The sequence below is a fragment of the Microcebus murinus genome, chromosome 1 (assembly GCF_040939455.1).
Source record: "Microcebus murinus isolate Inina chromosome 1, M.murinus_Inina_mat1.0, whole genome shotgun sequence".
Taxonomy (NCBI): Eukaryota; Metazoa; Chordata; class Mammalia; order Primates; family Cheirogaleidae; genus Microcebus; species Microcebus murinus.
This window is the reverse complement of record NC_134104.1, coordinates 100007974-100028844: the sequence shown is the minus strand read 5'-3', so window position 1 is coordinate 100028844 and position 20871 is coordinate 100007974. Positions and strand designations below refer to the sequence as shown.

Below are 20871 nucleotides of genomic sequence, written 5' to 3'. Positions count from 1 at the left end.
GCTGCAACCTCCTCCACCACAAGGAGGGTCATATTCTCAGAGTTCACTGGCCAAGGACCCCCCTTTCTCTCTCGGACTTTGTACTTGGCTTAAGACGGGGTGTTGTTTGGGGAAGGATGCTTTAAGTGGAAAGGTTCAGTTTTTACTGGTTTGAAAGAATCTCCCCTTTGCTCTACATACTCGACTCAGCAGTGGGGCTCAAAGTGCACAGAAATTGGAAATGCTTTTAGTGACTCATTAAAATTTTAGTTTTTATAGAAGCTTTTTACTGGATATAGCATACATTGTTTTTACAAAAGAACAACTTGGGCAGCATTAGAATTTGTTAATGTGTGTACTTTATATGTTGGGCTCCTTTCTTGTTATAATTTGAGTGAGTTACAATCTCCCCCTAAAAAACTATTTCCATCTTTCTTTGAGAGTGACAGGACTTGACTTTGAAAAAACATTTATAAATTTCATATCTTCAAAATTTTCCATGTCCATTTAGAAGCCATTTTTTTCCCTACATGTTGGCTTTCTGCCTCTATCATGCTATTTTAAGATTTTACATTAGAATGGGGCTACTTTCTTAATAAAGACCTTTGAAGTAAGTTGTGTTGCAAAAATGTTGTTTATATTATTTAATATTCTTTTTTAAGAATCCTGCAATTATCTTCCTTAGCATGAAAAGTTTGGTCTTTTGAATAAAGATGGACCCTTAAAACTACTTCTGAGGAATCAGAATGTAGGCTGAGTCTGAGCTGACTGAGCCTTGCCTTCCTTGAACTTCTTTTTCTTTTTTAAGGCACTTGAATAAATAGCCTTAGGACATGGGAATGGTGTGGCCCTGGAACCACTTCTGGGTTTTGGTCCTGTAGGGGGGCAGGAACCTCAGTGCAGATAAGAAATAGATTCATACCAGGCAGTGCGGTGGTGCCAGGGAGGTGCATTCTCATGGCTAACCTCCCAGTCTCTCTGTCCTGTCAGCCCAGAGTCTAGTCAGCAAACAGAAGCCATTCTAAGAATTTCAGGGAGCAGATTTAATACAAGGATGTACTCACCATCAAATTGGTATTAACTGATCAACGCTTAAGAGCACATATAGTGATAACATTCATTGGGTGTCGAGCAGATGGAAGTGGGGAGGAGGGGATGGGTGTATACACACCTAATGGGTGCGGTTTGCCCCATCTGGGGTATGGACATGCTTGAAGCTCTGACTCAGGTGGGGCAAAGGCAATATACGTAACCTAAACATTTGTACTCCCCTAATATGCTGAAATAAAAAATTTTTTTTTTAAGTGAAGGAAGGCTGAACAAGCAAAACATAGACACCGAGGTCACCCAGAGACTGGTAACTGCAAGAAGCAGCCACTACCCCTAGGACAGAGGCAGCCAAAGGGAAGAGGTGGTGTCACCGGATTCCCCCTGAGAGGTGCCTCACACCAATAGCCCTCAAGGATGGAAAACTAGTGCTTAGAGCTCCCTTCAGCCACAATCTAATCACTGCTGGGGTGCCCTAGGTTGCTGTGTCACTGCTGGAGGAGTGTCCCACAGGAGCTAGACCTCACCCTCCTCTCCTCCCCCAGCCAGCCTCCTGCCGGCACCGCCCATAGGCAGGACCTAGCAGGGAGCCAGGTGACAAAGAGCCTGTGGGACGTCCTTGGCACAGTCTCAGCGTCAGAAAGCAGAGACCTGGGGCTTCCTCACTGTGTTGGTCTTTATTATCAGTTTTATTCACTTGTCTTTACACAAAACTTAGTATCTCAAGTGAGGGTAGTATTGGTGATAGAGAAATTTCTTATTAAGAACAAGGGAGAGATCTTCATCTACTTTGATTATTTTACAGCTTGTTCCTCATTCATTATTAGGAAATACTTTTATATGAATACTAATAAGGAAAGCAAACCATCTCAATTTATTTTTAAAATCCCAGAGAATAGAATGCTATATAATATTCTCGCTTCACTTTTGAGAGTTTTTTTTGAGTCATGTTCATTTTAGGGTATGAATGTGTGTCCTCATAAAAACTATTCTTATCTGTGTGTCTTTATCTTGTGCCTAGGAAAAAAATGACTCATTTTCTTCTAAAGATTAGAATTCCACAGGCATCTCTTTTTGCTGCAGTTCCTTTGTTCATTGCTGAAGATGACGGAGTAGGCACTGATAGTGGCCTCCTTGTATTGTATTCAGCCCAGTTCAATAAGCCTTTATTAGGGGCCTGTGGCTGTGTGAGTGCCAGGCTGTGCCCCAAAGATACGGAGGCAGAGGAGACCCAGGAGGCAGAGGAGACCCAGGCGGTGGGAGGAACATGGCTTTGGGCATCATACAGACTTGACTTTGAGTTCCAGCTCTACCACTTAACTTTCTCACCCTGGTGAACTCAGTTTCTTCTTCCAGGATGTGAGGATGAACACTAATATTGCAAGTTTGTTAAAGGATTGTGGGTGGTAGGGTGTATGACATCAGTCTAGAGCATAGTTAATGCTCCATAAATGGTAACATGTTATTATTATGATGATTGTTGTTTGATAATCATTCATGGTTTGGGTACAGACTTTTTAGACACGATTACATTTAATAGTAGAATTTTCATTTGTTTATATATTGCTGTTTTATTAACACAGTCAGTACTTTAGTTTATTAATTTTTAGTCATTGACCTAGAAGAGGATATCCATTTTTAAATTAGTTGGTTTAGGATTTATACAATTCTCTTGCTCACCTCTAGAAAGAATTGAAAGTGACTAGCTTGTCATTTATATGGTTTTAATAAGAGAATTTTTAAATATTCAAGGGCTTTAACCATTTTTCAGGCCGTTGGTTTTTATGTTTGCTTACAAGTTGACAGTTTGTTTACCAGAATGGAGATTTGATATGGGGAAAGTGGGGAGACACGTTCTGTTCTAGTGACTAGATTACTGAAATGAAATTTTAGAAAGAATTTGGATTCTATTTTTAACTGAGTCAGGGATTTGTCCATAGCTTTAGGCAAACTATTTTATTCTCTCTGCTTGTTTTCATTGTGTGTTTGCCATCTCCTTGATTTCACAATGGTCTTATAAGATTTAATGAAAATGTTTACAACTAGTGTATATTTACCTTGGATGAAAAGAGCTGTGTGCAACTACAGCTTACCCTACTTTTGTTAGTATGGTATATCATAATTCCTGAGCCTTTAACATTCAGACGCAAAGCATCATACCCCCCACCCCAACATTCTAATTCATTTGGGACCCTAGCATGTGCATGGAGAGTCTCTACATCTATCTGTATTTGTCTCTAGCATTGTATCTATTTATCATCTCTCTGGCTCTCTCTCTAAGCTTCCCAGGTGTTTGTAACATGCAGCCAGGTTTGAAAACCACTGGCATAAAGAATAATGCCAAACTTTGTGCTTGATTTGTTCTCTTGCTTTGTGTATGTTGGCCATTTTGTTTCCTATTGGATATGGGCAGATGTATTCATTTTCTGTTTCTGCTGTAACGAACTACCACAAACTTGGTAGGCTTAAAACAATCTATATTTATTGCCTTAACGTTCTGGAGGCTCAAAGTCTGAAATGGTCTTACAGGGCTGACATCAAGTTGTTGGCAGGGCTGATCCCTTCTGGAGGTAGGTGTCAGGGCTCTAGAGGAGAATCAGTCTCCTTGCCATTTCCAGCTCCTTGAGGCCGCCCCCACGCCTTGAGTCATGTTCCTGCATCATTCTGACCCTTGCTTCTGTCCTTGCGTCCCCTTTCTGACTGTCCTGCTTCTCTCATATGAGGACCCCAGTGATTATATTGGGCCTGCCCAGGTAATCCAGGATAATCAAGTCCGTTTTACCATCTTTAACTTAATCCCATCTGCAAAGTCCCTTTTGCTGTGTAAGGTGGCATATTCACAAGCTCTGGGGGTTAGGGCATATTTGGCAGGGGGCATTATTCTGCTGATCACAGCAAGAATAAAATCCAGATCCCTCACTTTTCTTATCTGAGTACAGAAACCTCTGAGTCAGCCACAGTTTCCCTCCCCTACAATTTCTGATAGGCAAGAGAGGAAGATTTTGAAAAGGTTCAAAGGACAATGCTATGTTCAGAATTTTTTTTTTTTTTTTTTGAGACAGAGTCTCGCTTAATTGCCCAGGCTAGAGTGAGTGCCGTGGCGTCAGCCTTGCTCACAGCAACCTCAAACTCCTGGGCTCAAGCAATCCTCCTGCCTCAGCCTCCCCAGTAGCTGGGACTACAGGCATGCGCCACCATGCCCGGCTAATTTTTTCTATATATATCAGATGGCCAATTAATTTCTTTCTATTTTTATAGTAGAGATGGGGTCTCACTCTTGCTCAGGGTGGTTTCGAACTCCTGACCTCGAGCGATCCACCCGCCTCAGCCTCCCAAAGTGCTGGGATTACAGGCGTGAGCCACCGCGCCCGGCTTATGTTCAGAATTTTAATTGTATTGATTTTTTTAAAAAGGCTGCCAATTTTTAAATTTTTAGGTGCTTTAAGAACTTGTTTCAGAGGTAGACTGTACAATATTTGAATCCCATGAGCTCTTAAATAGTGCATTGCTAAAGTTTCCCTCATGTAAGGAACTTTCCTGCTACTAAAACACTGACTCTCAATAGGAAATAGGTGTGGCTTATTCTTGAATTTATTCTTCCAGCATACATTTATTAACCATCAAATGTGTGTTAGGCCACTATACATAAAAAGACTAGATTCCTAACCTTAAGGTCAGGGTCAAAGAACTCACCCCCAGAAGTCAATATATTTGTATTTTGATATATAATTGGTTTTCTTTGTAATTCTATGTTTTTTTACTATATGTCTATAAGAACATCATTCTGAGAAGGAGTCCACAGTCTTCACCAGAGTGCGAAAGGGCCCCTCCCTGGCACAGTAATGATTAAGAACTATGAGAGGCCAAAAGAACAGGATTATAATAAAATGGTAGGCTCCCCACAAAGATAATCTCAAGACGAAGGAAGCTGCCCAGGGGAGGGAAGAGGCTCCTGGCAGTGGTTCCAACTCTAGCCACTTATTGGGATGATGGGCAGATGGGGAGTGGTGTTCTTTTTAAAAATACCAGTGTCTGGGACCCACCCCTAGAGTTGGTAATTTGACCGGTCTGGGGAGGGCTCTGATATCTGTCCCAGAAGAGATGTTGAGTTAGGTCTTGTGAAGTGAGGTAGAATGAGAAGACCTAAGAAAGCTGGCCAGAGACCAAGGGCTCTGTGAAGGAGCTGTGAGCAGTTCTAGGGACCTAGGACACAGGCGTGGTCAGCAAGTCCCTTAGCCTGCCCTGTTCCTGCCCCCGTGCTTCTGCCAAACAGTCGTTGAAGACTATCTCTGACCTTTGAGCAGGATAGAATCAAACTTAGACAGTTGGCAGCTCAACTAACTCCTGTACCTTCCTTAGCCAGCTTATTTCCTAGTAGGGAAGACAAGTCCCTAGTGGTTAGGAATGTGGGCATGAGCCAACTGCTTTGGAGCTGATCCTAGCTCTTCCACTCACTAGCTGTGTGATCTTTGGAAATTTAATCTCCTTGCCTCAGTTTCCTGACTAGTAATAGTACTACTCAGGACGGTACCAATAGCAGAAGGGAAAGGTACTTTTATTGGCTCTATTTACAGATGAAACTTACAGGTGCTAAGTAATTTGCCCAAGATATCACAGCTGGTAAGGAGGCAAAGCTGGAATTGGAAACTATATCTCTGATACCTGGACAGGGGTGTCTACCATGCAGTCTCTAAACCAGGTAATAAATGTGATTTAAAAAAAAAAATGCTCTAGGTGCAGTGACAGTCCAAAAGAAGGATTCACTTCATTTGAGTAGGTTAGAGGGGAAGATTCTTGAGCTGGGTCTTGAAAAATAATTGGAATTTGCCAGGTGGTTGTGAAAAAAGGCATTCCAGGCAGAGGGAACAGCATATGTAAAATTATGGAGACATGGAAGGGCTGGATGCATTGGGGACCATGGAGTGGGACGTGTTGAGGGAAGCCAACAGTCCAGGGAGGCTGTGGAGCAGTGTTTCTCCTGCGTTTTGCTGCATCAGATATATATTAGAAGCATCTGATATGCAGATTCTAGGCCTGCCCCCAGGCCTGATAAATCTAAATCACTGAGGTTAGACCCTGGCAATCTGCATTTTAAATGAAGCAAAGCATGTACATGTATGAAGACTGAAGTTTGGGGAACCACAGACAAGGATGGAAGCAAAAGATCATAGTAGACCTTATCTGTCATGCTTAGGTGTTTAGACTTGGGCAGAGCCACTGCAGCTCAGATGTGGGTTTTCAGAAAGATCATTCTGGACACAGTAGAAGATGGAATGGAAGCAGTGTGCACAGGGGTGGTGTCTGATGGCAGTGAGAGTGCATTCTAGCAGAGAGATAATGGTTCTAAAAGAAAATACTCCTAAACTAAGACAGGGGTGGGGCAGTGCAAGAGAGAAGGGCAGAAATACAAGCCATATAAAGCATGTTGAATCAGCAGATCCTAGGGAGAGAGAGCATGTGTGGGGAGCACTGAGGAGTGAGAGAGGCATAAAGTGACTCTTTGATGTAGTACTTCTTGCAAGAGACCTGCCAGGGACACCTGCCTTCTCAGATGCCCCAGAGGAAAGCAGAGATGTGAAATGTAAACATAGCATGACTGGGGCAGCGATAGCTGCAGGTAACAGGGAGAAAGCCATCTGCATGGCTATAGCCCCCTCTTCTGTGACATTTATTAGGTAATGATAATAATTGTAAAAAAAGTATTTGGAGCTTTGATTCAGGATATAAGTTGCAATGCAAAGAGTTGAGAACCATTATATAATACTAAGGCAAAGTCTTGATCTATTAACTACTTTGGTGACAAGGAAGCCTTACACTGACCATGGAGAAATGAAGTAATAATCATCCGTAGAGAGGACCAAGGCAAAAATTGTGAAAGGAAGACAAAAACTAAAACCACGTACTCTGCGTGTCAGGAAGGGAAATAACTGAAACTTTCTGGACAGGCACCACAGTGTCTTTTCCAGATGATGTCATTTAGTTAGAACAAGGACTTGACAGCCAGCTACTGAATTATTCCACTTTTCCATGACTGACTTTCCTTGTTGTGTTTGTTCTTGGGCATTCTGTTGCCCAGGAGACCCACATCTACATGTTCAACCTTAAGCCCTTCAAAATTATTCTTTATGTGAAGAGCTGTTTTTAAAATTCCTCTGGATTAATGGGAGGCAATGATACCACTCATTTCTGCAGCGTGATATTTATAAGTGGCAAGGTCATTGCATGCTTTTGAACCTGAATATTTATTTTGTCCCTTTTGGTAATAGCATCCAGCAGGCCGCTGTAAAACTTGATTTTATAGATGTCCTTTAGTTTCCCTTAGGTTAACATGTAGAACTTTTACAGTCACTTGTAATTTTCCTTCTAGAACCTTAAGATTCTTCCTCTCAGGGCATTTCTTGTTTGTTTTCTGTGGTTGTCATAAAGGAAATGAATTTTGTGAAGTTTCTTATTGAGAACAACACATTTGTAAGATATAAATTAATATTGAAAAATTATTAGAATAATTCTGTGCTACATTTTGAAATAATTTTTTCTGCAAAAAAATGTAACTCTAACTATTAGAAAGTGTCATTTACATTTGTCAGAAGACAAAATTACAAACAAATTTAGTTTCAAAATTTTATTTGGCCTTTATTTGCAATTCTAGAACCCAGCAACACCTCAGTCTGTAAAATAGAATGAGTGTTCAGATGAGCAAAGCAGAGGAAGTTGAATTTATAGACAGAAGGGTGCTAAGGAAAGCAGGATCAGAGAACAAAAACCAGATTATTCCTTGGAGAGGTTAAAGCAGAGACTTCCTTATCAAGCGGGCTAAAACTGGCCTGTTTGAGGATTTGACTGTTATCTCTTTCTCTCCTGATTTCTTGGAAGGTCAGATGAATGAACAACTTAGTTTCAACTTGGTATTATGGAATTCAGCCTGAGTAACTCCATTTTGGTTGGTCTGTTGGGCTTAATGCAGGAGCTCAGTCTAAACCAATGGCCTCCTATAAATTTTATTTAACAATTAGTATTGTACGTACTTTTTTTTTTTTTTTTGAGACAGAGTTTCATTCTGTTGCCAGGACTACAGTGCCATGGCATGAGCCTGCCTCAGCCACCTCAAACTCCTGGGCTCAAGCAATTCTTCTGCCTCAGCCTCCTGAGTAGCTGGAACTACAGGGGTGTGCCACTGTGCCTGGCTAATTTTTTTCTGTTTTTAGTTGCCCAGCTAATTTCTTTCCCATTTTTAGTAGAGATGGGGTCTCATTCTTGCTGGGTCTTGAACTCCTGACCTCTAGCCATCCTCCCGCCTTGGCCTCCCAGAGTGCTAGGATTACAAGAGTGAGCCACCACACCCAGCCAGTATTGTACATACTTATCCATGGTTTCATAGAAATTGCTCTAAACATTTTTTTGAAAGATAATCATAAGCCAAAATGTGTGTTTGAAAGACTGAGGATGTACCTTCACAATAAACATAAAAGAAGAAATGTCAAAGTGAAATGTCAGAAATAGCAACTGTCAAACTAAGTACTTAAGGAAACTAGACATTTCATACTTAACAACCTAATAGAAAGTTGGCATTACATAGTAAGAGCAGGTTTCTGTCCCTTTTAGCTGTGTGACCTGGCACAAATTACTTGACCTCTCTGTGCCTTGATTTCAACATTTGTAAAATGGAAGTGTTAATAGTATCTAACTTCACAGGCTTATTATGATGATTAAATGGTGGTGTGTGTACCTGGCTCATAATTAATATTAGTTATTTTTCTTTATCATAATAATAATCATCGCTTACTACATTTTCATAACATCCAAAAAAGACTTAATTTTCTAGAATCCTACTATAGTTTTCTATACCTAGTCATCTCTCAACAAATTAATGACTCTGAGCTTTTGAATTAAAACAGAAAGTGATTTTAAAATCCTTTCCTTATTTCTTGAGCCTTTGCTTTTAATGATATTTGTGAAGCTCCTGGAATTTTCCATGTAGTTATATTCCACTTGTGGCCTCAGATATGCAAATGAGAAGAGTTGGGTAACAGAGGGAGAGGAGACACTGGGCAGGGCAATTATTTGACCTACATTCCTTTCCCTGGTGATCAAGAGGCTTTGTTCATATTTCTGTGTGCACTCTTGAGTAACCACTAGCAAATTCCATCCTCTCTGGCATTCTTTCTTCCTGAGGTAATGGATGTGAGTGCTGTGGGGCACTCAGACATAGGCATGCTGCCTGGGCTGCTCTCCTGGAAAAGCAAAGGTAAGTGCCACCATGAGGCACAGTGGGGAGAAAGCAAGCTCTGGAGTCTTTGCACTCAAATGTGAATCCCAACCCTAGGCAGATTACTCCACTTCTCTGAATTTCAGTTTCTCTCTCATCTCTGAAATCATGAAATCGACAATTACAAAGAGCATGACACTGAACCTGGCACAAAATAAAATTTGTGTATCTCCTTGCTGCCTCCTGGAGGCAGGTGCCAGGGCATAGGTGACCAAGCTTACGAGACGGAAAGCCTGACTGTGAACTGGGCAGTTGACAGACACCCCCACAGGGGTAAGCACCATATTGGGGGCATAAGAGGTGGTGCTGAGAACATAGGGAAGACTTACGCTGAGACCTGATGGATGAGTTAGGAGTTTGCCACATGGCCTGGGAGTGCGGGAGAGAGCCGGGCACACAGAGGAGTTCCTTCCATAGGACTGCCTAGGTGGCAGGGATGGGTTGGGATCAGATCAAAAGGGCATTCTCCGGCCGGGCGCTGTGGCTCACGCCTGTAATCCTAGCTCTTGGGAGGCCGAGGCGGGCGGATTGCTCAAGGTCAGGAGTTCAAAACCAGCCTGAGCAAGAGCGAGACCCCGTCTCTACTATAAATAGAAAGAAATTAATTGGCCAACTGATATATATATAAAAAAAAAAAAAAAATTAGCCGGGCATGGTGGCGCATGCCTGTAGTCCCAGCTACCCGGGAGGCTGAGGCAGAAGGATCACTCGAGCCCAGAAGTTTGAGGTTGCTGTGAGCTAGGCTGACGCCACGGCACTCACTCTAGCCTGGACAACAAAGCGAGACTCTGTCTCAAAAAAAAAAAAAAAAAAAAAAAAAAAAAAAAGGGCATTCTCAGCCTCATTTAAAAATTTGGATTTTATCCTAAAAATAACAAGATAATTATTGCAATCTTCTAAGTGGAGAAGTGATACAACAGATTTGGATTCTAGAACTATAACTCAAGGTAGAGGTTGGATTTGAGGGGAGCTACACCAAGGCCAGGGATCCCATTCATTGGGGACCTCCCTTTGAAGTCCTCCAGGTGAGTCTTCCAGGCGAGAGTCCTTCTGGTCTTGGAAAGAGGAAGCTTCCAGGAAGAAGAAAAGGATGCTTCCATGCATTCACTTATTCCACACATATTAATTGAACATCTATTATGTGTCCTGCACTAACTGCCAATGGTATAGTAGTGAACAAAACAGAGTCCCTACCCTAATGGAACTCAACATGTAGCAAAAATAAATATATGAATAAATGAATATAAATGAAACACATATAACACCTTGATTTTATGACCAAGTTGATGCCCACCTCCCCGACCCCACCTTTGAAAGGAAAGGTTGAATGTAATTGAGCAGGTGTTTCTCAGCCAACCTCCCAATGCACAAGGGACCTCTGGACATGTCTCTAACCATGATAACGTCATGCCTGAGTCCCAGGAGCCAGAGTTTTCTGATCTGTTTTAGGTGCCCCTCTTGGGGCCACTCCTTCCCCACTAACAGCTACAGGAAAGGGACCGATTCGCAGCTGCTCAAAGCCAGGGTCACAAACAACACCAACAGGGACCGAATATCATTATCAGCTTTGTGTTACACAGGTGATATCCGGAGCTAGAAGGTGAACTTTGCAACAAGAACATTGGGTCTGAGGAATGCCGACCCTCAGCTGCCCTGCGGCTGTTATATGGCAGTGATTCTCCACGTGGTCATTGCCAGCTGGTGGGCTGTGAGGGTCCCAGTGATAGAAGGAGACCTGCACCACGCCAGGTCTTTCTTTTGCTGCTAAGGGTCCATGACCTGCAGCTGCACTGACTTTCATGTCTACACAGGGCAGAGGTGTGTGTGCAAGCTCAGATACCTTATATTCACATATGTAAATTCATATGCCTTAAATACAGTCCAAGCAGATTTCTAACTGACGGATGCCCCCACAAACGGAGTGTGAGGGTGGGCTCAGTCTAAGGGGACCGGATAGCACTGTGCATGGCCAGCTATTTGTGGCTGTGCTGAAAATGCAGGTCATAGGATTTTTATGTAAAAATCCCTATATTTAAATGTTGGCATCTAAGTCTTTTTTTTAAAAACATGCAGTTTTTAATCATCTGTGGGTTGGATTCTTCCTCTATCTTCTCCAAGGTTGCCCTGCAAAAACCTCTACTTCTGGCATCTGCTTTTCTTTTCTTTTCACGCTCCAATCCTGGGTCCTTTAGTCCCTCTTTGCAGCCAATTGGAGGAACTCAAAATTGGCCAAAAGTTTTGCATTTATGGAAAAGTTATATAGAAAAGTAAGATTATATATTCAAGGAGTTCATATCAGGAAGAATTTTCAATTGGGCATGATAGCAGTTATAAGTAAGATACTGTTTTAACTGTTGTTTCTCTAAGGAGAGAAATTTCTGATTTCCAGTGAACTTATATACCTATATTCTGGAACATAAACATTTATTTATTATAAGTAAAACAGAGAAAGCACATGCAGATATGTTAGATACATATTTACACACAGTACATATGAGTACATAGTATATTTTTCTTAGGAATTGCCAGCTATTTTATTTTTTCTGGATCAAATGATGAGGATGATTTAAAATAAAAAAGAAAGAAAATCAATATACTTTTTATTCTGCATGGACATTTTGTTATCACTTTTATGGTATGTAGTTACATAAGCAAGTACCTCTATTTTGGCATTATATAATTTTGTATTACTTTTTAAATTAAATACAAGTTTTAAAAAGGAAAAATATTTTTAACCTTCTAGTATGATTAAAGCTTTTGCTTTCGAAAAATTGGGATATTTTCTTTTAAAAGAAGTTATCTTTTCAGTCCATAATAATTCTATATTTGTATCTAACTTACAATTTTGTAAATTTTTTTACATGCAGTGTTCTTATAATTACTTTTTCATTTTATTTATATCCTTAAAAATATCTCTAAGAGGTTAAAAAAGCAGGTTTTAATGAAATAATGAAAAGAAAGGACTTGATGCAGTGGCTGACACCTGTTAATCATACAACATGTTAGCAATTATTATTGCCATGATTAATAGCAGTATTGTTGTTATAAAGCTGATTGTTGAAGACACAAAGTCTCAAGGTAGTTAAGGCAACTATGATTATAAAACGAATCCATTTCAGAGACTAAATTTATTAAATCACAGTTCTACAGACCTAAAATCCATAGCTTTTCATTTATACCAATAAAAACCAAAAGAACATGATGTAATCATGTTGCTATTACAAAAATAGTTACCTATTTTTGCTTTGGTTGCCTGTGCTTTTGAGGTCTTATACAAAAAAATCTTTCCCCATGCTAATGCCTTGGAACGTTTCCCAGGTGTTTTTGTCTGGTAGTTTCATAGTTTCAGATCTTATATTTAAGTTTTTAATCCATTTTGATTTGATTTTGTGTGTGGTGAGAGATGGGGGTCTAGTTCTGCACAGCAAAGGAAACACTCAGCAAAGCAAAGAGACAGTACATAGAATAGGAGAAAATATTTACAAACTAACCATTTGACAAGGGATTAACAGCCAGAATATATATGTAACAATTCAGTAGCAAAAAACCCCAAATAATCACATTAAAAATGGGCAAAAGATCTTAACAGACATTTCTCAAAAGAAGACATACAGATGACCAGAAAGTATATGAAAAAATGCTCAACATCACCAATCATCAGAGAAATGCAAAACAAAACCACAATGCAATATCATCTCACACCAGTTAAAATATCTTGTATCCAAAAGACAGGCAATAACGAATGCTGGGGAGGACGTAGAGAAAGGGCAACCCTCATACACTGTTGGTGGGAATGTAAATTAGTACAGCCACTATGGAGAACAGTATTGAGGTTTCTCAAAAAACTAAAAATAGAACTACCATATGATACAGCAATTTACTACTGGGTATATATCCAAAAGAAGGAAAATCAATATATCAAAGAGATCTCTATGCCCCCACGTTTATTGCAGTACTATTCACAATAGCCAAAACATGGAATCAACCTAAGTGCCCATCAATGGATGAATGGATAAAGAAAATGTGGTATTTATGCACAGTGGAATATTGTTCAGCCATAAAAAAGAATGAAATCTTATCATTTGCAGCAATAGATGGAACTGGAGGCCATTATGTCAAGTCATATAAGCCAAGCACAGAAAGATAAATATTGCATGTTCTTTTGCATATTTGGGAGCTAAAAAGTGGATCTCATGAAGATAGAGAGTAGATTGGTGGTTACTAGAGGCCAAGCAAGAGATGGAGAGAAGGGGAGAAAGGGAGAAAGAAAGAATTAAATGCATTTATTGCCACTGAACTGTACACTGAAAAATAGTAAAGATGGTAAATTAATATGTATATTTTACCTTCATAAAAATAAATAACAAAAACAAAAGAACAAACAAAAAGGACCTTTCACTATTACAGCACCTATAATGTGCTGGGTGCATTGCATATATTAGCTCATTTATTTTATTTTACTTTTTGCAAGTACTGTAAGAGGTTTAATTTTATAGACAGCAAAACTGAATAAGAGGTTAAGTCACTTACCAAGGTCACACTGCAAGTGGCAAAGCCAAATAAATACTCCTAGATCTGAATGCCAAGGCCCCTGACCTTCCTCTAGAGTACATTGTATCTAATTCATACTTGTAAATAACAAGCAGTTTATTTTTAATTTGATAGTAGGCATTTGAGAGGTTTGTGTCACTTGCAACTAGAGAAAATTTTCTTCACTTCATGAAATTGCTAGCTAACATAGGAGCAAGCAGTCATCTTGAATAGATAGATAGGGTTTTCTGTAAAATAAGCAACAGGATTTCATGCCTGTTTTTTTTTTTTTTAAAATCTCTATTTCTTTACTTGTGTAAGAGGTGACCTTTCTGATGTTATGCTGTGGGTGGAATTCATTCTGAAGGATGTGAGTGGGATTTGGGGAGTGTGATGGGAATGACTGATGAACCTATACCCCATTTATAAGTGGCTTGCCATGTTAAAAACAGTGCAGTTCTGATATCACAGATGAACGGAGAAAACATAAACGATGGATATAGCAAGCTATCAGTTCAGACTAGGTTTAGCTGTGAGTGACAGAAAACCCAAAATGCCAGTGCTTCAAACAGGAGAGGATTTTATTTCTCATGCAAGTAAGAGTAGTGAGGAGGTCAGGAATCTAAGGCAGTTTCAAGATGACTGAAGGTTGGTTTGTTTTCCTGCTCATCTCAGTACAAGGCTTTCTGCCGCATGGTTCAATCTGGCTGCTTCAACACGTACTATTGTGTTGCAGTCCAGCCTGTGGGAAGGAGTAAGGGAAGAGGAAGGGCACATCTCCCTTCCTTTAAGAGAGCACTTCCCAGAAGTCACACGAGACTCCTCTCATAGAGGCAGTTAGACAGAATTTAGCCATGTGGTGTGACCCCACACACCTGGTTGCAAGAGAGGCTGGAAAATGTATTTTTATTCATATGCTCAGCTAGAAAAGGAAGAAGGAAAAAACATACTGGGGGGAAACCACTAAAGTCTGCTATACAAATAATGAAAAGGTGTGAACCGTGCAACATAGAAAGATTGCCTCCCTTCCAGCCTGTGTTCCAGGGTACCCTGTGAGACCTTTGCCTAGGACAGGAACCTTGGAACGGATGTATAGATGAGGGTCCTAAACGTTTCCTCTGAGCACCTGATTTTGAATGAAGGATAAAAAACTTTAGGAGCCCATGTCTTTAAAAAGAAAAACAAAGATAACCATAACATTTATTTATTTATTTATTGGTAGCTCCTTTGCACATTGCTTCACTACAAATAATACCTACCTAGAGAATTAGATAATTAGTGAATCACTAGCTCCAAACCTGCAATTACTTCACAAGCTTGTGACTTCTATTTGAAAGTCCAAGCTCCCCTAACATAGATACAGACCCTGCACAAGGGTCATGAATTCCAAAGTTCTTGGAACCTGCTACACTCAGAGAATCTTGCCATGGGTGGGAAGTAAATATATGCATTGGAAATGTTGGATGCTTCTCTGTTTTCTTGGGTCACAGTGCTCCTTCCTTTCAAGGAATATTGAACTCTTAATCCTATCAACTATTTTTTGAATGCTAAACCCAATTACTTGTGTTTTTACACTTAAACTTCAAAGCAACCTGAAAGGCAGGCCTTATCTATCCTTATTTTATAGATGCAGAAGCTCAGAGACAAATTCATACAACTACTAAGGGGAGTTGCTAAGATTTGAACTTAGGTTTGATAGACTCCAAAATCCGTGCCCATTATCAGTATAGCCTCACACCTTTAAAAAATAGTGCAATGACCTCTTCAATGTTTCTTTCTGTATAATAACCTAAGGAAAGTAGAGAGGAAGAGTCTACTTTTCCTGGTTCCTGGAGCTGTATTAGGGCTTCCTGGACCCTCTCAGGTTCTTTACTGAGTTACAGGTAAAACCCCATTTACAGTGAACTATGGAAATCCTACCATTTTAGAATTGTGAGGATTTAGAGACTGCTTCAGGCTGAGCAGGTGAGGGAGGGAGGGAGGCAGGAGAGAGCCGGAGCTGGAGGCCTGTTTTCTCCCAGCTCATTGCTTTTCAAAGGTCTGTGGCAGGGAGCCTCCTGTTCCTCCCGGTGTAGGAGAATGTAAGTGTGATCAATATATTTCTAAAAAATACATCCCCCCTACTAAGGACATGGTAAGGAAATGGAACCAATTAATAAAAAGGGCTTCAAAGCTAACTGGCAGAGAGGCAGCCTTTAGTACACAATGTCTTCCTCTCTTATTCTTCAGTCAGGTGGTCTGGCTCCACGAGCCTCTCTTGTATTTGCTGAAGAGCTTTGGTGACTGCAGGGTGGGGGGAGCTGGTATAAAGCTTAGTAAGTAGCAGTTTGTAGATCACTTGCCACCACATTTTCCAAAGCTTGCTTGTAGTTGCCGCCTTTTTTCTCCTCAGTGTATCGTTTAGGGTGCCTTCAGATGAAAATAAGAGAAGATCAAGCTCAGCCTGGCTTCACAGTGATGAGATTTGTTCTGGAGCTTGAAAGTCTGGTTGGGAAGGCTTCGAACTCTGCTTCATTGACCCAACAGGACATCACTAGGAACCCTGTTACTTTTCTTTTCTTTCTTTTTTTTTGTTTCTCTGATCCTCTCTGCTCTGGTTTTTGCAGTCAGCTTCATTTTATAGTTGTCCCTTCACACCTGGTAGTTGCCAGATGACTGTCTACCTATCCAGGGCTTTGAGTTTCTTTATCCTCATCCCAGGCCAGAAAAAGAGAAATGGTCTCTTTCAGAAGTCCTCTCAGAAGAGCCAGGAAACTATGTTCCCGCTTCATCCTCAGCAAATTTCTCCTCAATCTCATCACCCCAAATGGGGTGACTCCTTGACTGTGTGGGGCCCAGGGATGGGATAACTTGGGCGGAGCCACAAGCCTCACTGCAGGGACCAGCTTCCCCCAAGCACCTGGGCTTTGCAGGAGGAGGTGAGGTACCCAAAGGAAAGTGAAAGCTGTTAATAAAAGAAGGGGTACAGGGTTGGGGAAGCCATTACGGTGCCTCCTGGAATGTCCCTGTGTGAGAATCAGCCCCCCACTGACACCTAGCAGCACCCCAGAAACTAGGGCACATAGCCTGACTCAACTTTTGGAGGCTGCTGACCCCTAGTGTCTAGAGTAAAGCATTGGATCTAGAATCCAGACACTTGGGTTTACCTCTCACGTGAGAATCCCGAGAGCTATGCCACCCTCTCACACACAAGGAAGCTGTAAGCAAAATAAAACTTCTAGAAATGTTGTAATGAGTAAGTGAGTTTAATTGCAAATCCCCCAAGGACCCTACTCTGCAGGCCTCCCCTGACTTTGCAGCCCAGCATCCTCAGACCAATCTTTATAACCCTTTTTGCATCTGTAAATTGTCATCCAAAGCGTATCTTTCTCATGTACTTACCTTCTAAAGCAGGGTATGCTTTCTCAGGGTAGGGTGTAGGTGCAAAATACCCAGCTCCTCACACCACGCACCTCCATGCTTAGTGAGTTCTCTTATGAGTAAATAAGAACCCAGCTGTTGTCCAACTCTCTCCCCTCCCCTTCCCTAGCCATTGCTTTCACTTGTAAATATGAGATCTGTGAGACTAATTGTACTCATAATAAGAAAACTAAGCAATCGATTGTGTTTTGAAATTGCATGTTACACAAATGTGAAAATATTCCAACAACCGAAAATACACATGTAAGCAGCTGTTTTGTGCTGTGGAATAGCCAGTGCATGGTCAGATAGCAGAGAAGGCACTTACTGTGCAGGGCTTTTTATTATGACCAGATCCACATTGCTACTGTGAGTTCCCCTTTGAGCTGTCGGCAAAGCTGTGTTAGATGGGGCCTATCTTTGGTCCATGTTTGTCGGTGACATGGCTTTTCCTGGGTTCCATAATTTGGGTTAGGGTGAGAGATGAAAAGCAGGAACATGGTAATTATAACATAGAATGACTCTCAAGAAAAGAGAGAAATGGTTTTTGTTTTGTTTTCCTTTTAATTGACTTGTAATTCAGGTGTGAAATGTGACAGCTCTCAGGATAGGAGAAATTTTTTACAAACTCAGGAGTAGAAATTAATTGCCATTTGCTGTGGAGGGCACCGAAGGACAGACAGGATTTCTCAATCGAGGGGCCGAGGCAGAGTTCTGGGAAACAGTGGCAGCCACAGCTGTAGAAGCCCCGACAGCTGTTCGGGTTTGGCAGGCGGAGCTGCTGCTCATGGGAGAGGGCTGTGCCGCTGCTTAAGCTCCCCGGGGAGAGGAGGCCCGCGCCATCTTTCTCTTCCCCTTTTCACAGAGAAAAAGAACGGGCAGGTAAGTCTCAGACCAGTGAGATGAGTCATAAGATGGGAAAAAATTAATTTTTTTTTTTTTGAGACAGAGTCTCACTTTGTCGTCCAGGCTAGAGTGAGTGCCGTGGCGTCAGCCTAGCTCACAGCAACCTCAAACTCCTGGGCTCAAGCAATCCTCCTGCCTCCACCTCCCAAGTAGCTGGGACTACAGGCATGTGCCACCATGCCCGGCTAATTTTTTTTCTATATATATAGTTGGCCAATTAATTTCTTTCTATTTATAGTAGAGACAGGGTCTCGCTCTCGCTCAGGCTGGTTTCGAACTCCTGATCTTGAGCAATCCGCCTGCCTTGGCCTCCCAGAGAGCCACGCCCGGCCAAAAAAAATTAAATTATTGATAAAGAGTGACTGGGAAAACCAAAGTGTAACACTGTGTCCTGAAGTATTGTATCAGTTTTGCCAGACTGCTTCTGTCTCTTAATTAGCTAAACTAAATGCTGTTTATTGTCAAGATTATCACCTTCACGATTTTGATATTTTATAGAGAATAAAGATAGATACTAAATGTTTGTCCTGCCGTTCAGTTGACAAATTTCACAATTTTGCTTTGGTGTCCTCCTTTGAGATACATAGCATTCTTGCAGAAATATGAATTCTATTCAGTCAACGTTTAACTGAGATCATTAAAAAGGTACTGAAGTTGCAAACTACTTAAAAGTTATAAACCTATCACGATCAATTTGAAGAGTCTCCTATTTTAAGCTGTATTTGTGCTTCAGGGAGAAAATGATGGAATAGGCTCCACGTTAGCTTAGTTGAACTGACGTATCAATAAATGGGCCAGTAATGGGTGACTTGGGGTTCATGTCAGCCAACCCACCTGCACACCTGCTTGCACAAGCGCTTGACACAGCACTCACCTTTCTTAAAGTGCCAAGTACATAAACTGGGTTGGGATGTTATTCTAAGTGCTCTCTCTGATTCTGTACAACCAAGGAGTATTAGGAAGATTACAATGCTTTGGGTACAAAAATAAATGTATTTTTAGAATTTTGTTCTCCACATATTAATTTTATCTTCAGTGGGGTTTTGTTGTATGTTTGTTTTTTTGCTCCCCACTCCTGACATCATAATTTGTATGCACTTGTGTGTGTGTGTGTGCATGTGTGTGTTTTGAATAGATGATCTCTAAGTAGAAATTCTCTTGAGAAAAATTCTCAGCCTGGGAAATGTGGGGAAACCATATCTGGACAGCTGTTTAATTTGGGCAAGAAAAAAAAATTAGGATTCATTTCTAGGTGCTGGTGCATGAGGCAGGGTTGTGCCACTCTGGGGTGTGAGCTGTGAAGGATGGAGGCAGAAGCAGGGGCAAGTGCTTTACACCTGCTGTCTTATTGGGTCCTCCCAATAACCCTGTGGGGCAGGTATTAGTGTTATTATTCCTCTTGTGCAGAGGAGGAAATTGAGGATTAGCTAAGTTATGGAATTTGCCCAAAGCATACTTACTAAAGGGTGTGGCCAAGTTTTGAATCCAGACATTTCTAACTCAAGACCCCTGTTCTTTCTAATATACCAAATGACTTCGCCCTCAAGTTTTTGTCATAGAAATAAAAATATGAACAACAAGGAACATTTGTTCTGCTTGATGTTTCTCAACAGAGTAACAGACAGCTTCTCTGGAGGCCTTATGTTTTCACTAAGAATTTAATCGTTTTCTTTTCATTTTGTTAAGAAACCATTAATAATAAGTACATTCTGGTTCATCACCTTATAGCCAAGTACTGTTCTATGATGTAAGCAGTGCTGATTCTATTTGTGTTTACACTGACACTGAGATATATTCCTTTTTTTTTTTTTTTTTTTGAGACAGAGTCTTGCTTTGTTGCACAGGCTAGAGTGAGTGCCGTGGCGTCAGCCTAGCTCACAGCAACCTCAAACTCCTGGGCTCAAGCAATCCTCCTGCCTTAGCCTCCCGAGTAGTTGGGACTATAGCAGGCATGCGCCACCATGCCCAGCTAATTTTTTTCTATATATATTAGTTGGCCAATTAATTTCTTTCTATTTGTAGTAGAGACGGGGTCTCACTCTTGCTCAGGCTGGTTTCGAACTCTTGACCTTGAGCAATCCGCCCGCCTCGGCCTCCCAGAGTGCTAGGATTACAGGCATGAGCCACCGTGCCCGGCCTGAGATATATTTCTTAACCTCAGAGATTTTGAGCTGCTTTACTCAATATCCATTCTTCCTTTCTACCTTATTAACAGAATCCTGATTTGACTGGAAGAAAAAATAGTCCTGCATTTCCCATACTCCTTTGCAGTTAAGAATGGTCATGTGATACTTTTTACACCAATGACATCTAAGAGTGGGGCTTCTCAGAAATATCCTTAAACATGGTTGACTTTTAAGATAGAGGATATATCAAATATTAAACTGATAAAGGCTGGTACTATGCTTGATCTTAGCCAAAAGGCCAAGAAGCAATGGTCAATATTTTTTTCACTCTCTGCTCTTTTTCCTCTTCTAGCTAGGAAAGAGGTCTAGATATGACCATGAGAGCACAAACGTATGTATGCTACTGGTGGCTGAGGCAAAAAGGGAAAGAGTCTAGGTCTCTGATAACTACAAAAGAAAAAAAAACCTGTTAATATTATACCCACTCTGGACTTGGCTGCCTGCAGATAACTTATGTGGGAAAAACAAGTTCTCTAAATTTTTTAACAGCTTTATTGAGATATAATTTACATGCCATGAAATTCACTTAAGTGTATAATTCAATTATTTTCACATTTA

The 20871-nt window shown here is 40.9% G+C and overlaps 1 protein-coding gene and 1 pseudogene across 8 annotated transcripts in view; one reads left to right on the top strand and one right to left on the bottom strand.

Annotated features, from left to right (window-relative positions):
* Positions 1-20871, top strand: part of SCHIP1 (schwannomin interacting protein 1) — a 535265-nt gene that overhangs the window by 433265 nt on the left and 81129 nt on the right. The window lies entirely within an intron of this gene.
* LOC142874855 (uncharacterized) lies at positions 20386-20563 on the bottom strand (annotated as a pseudogene).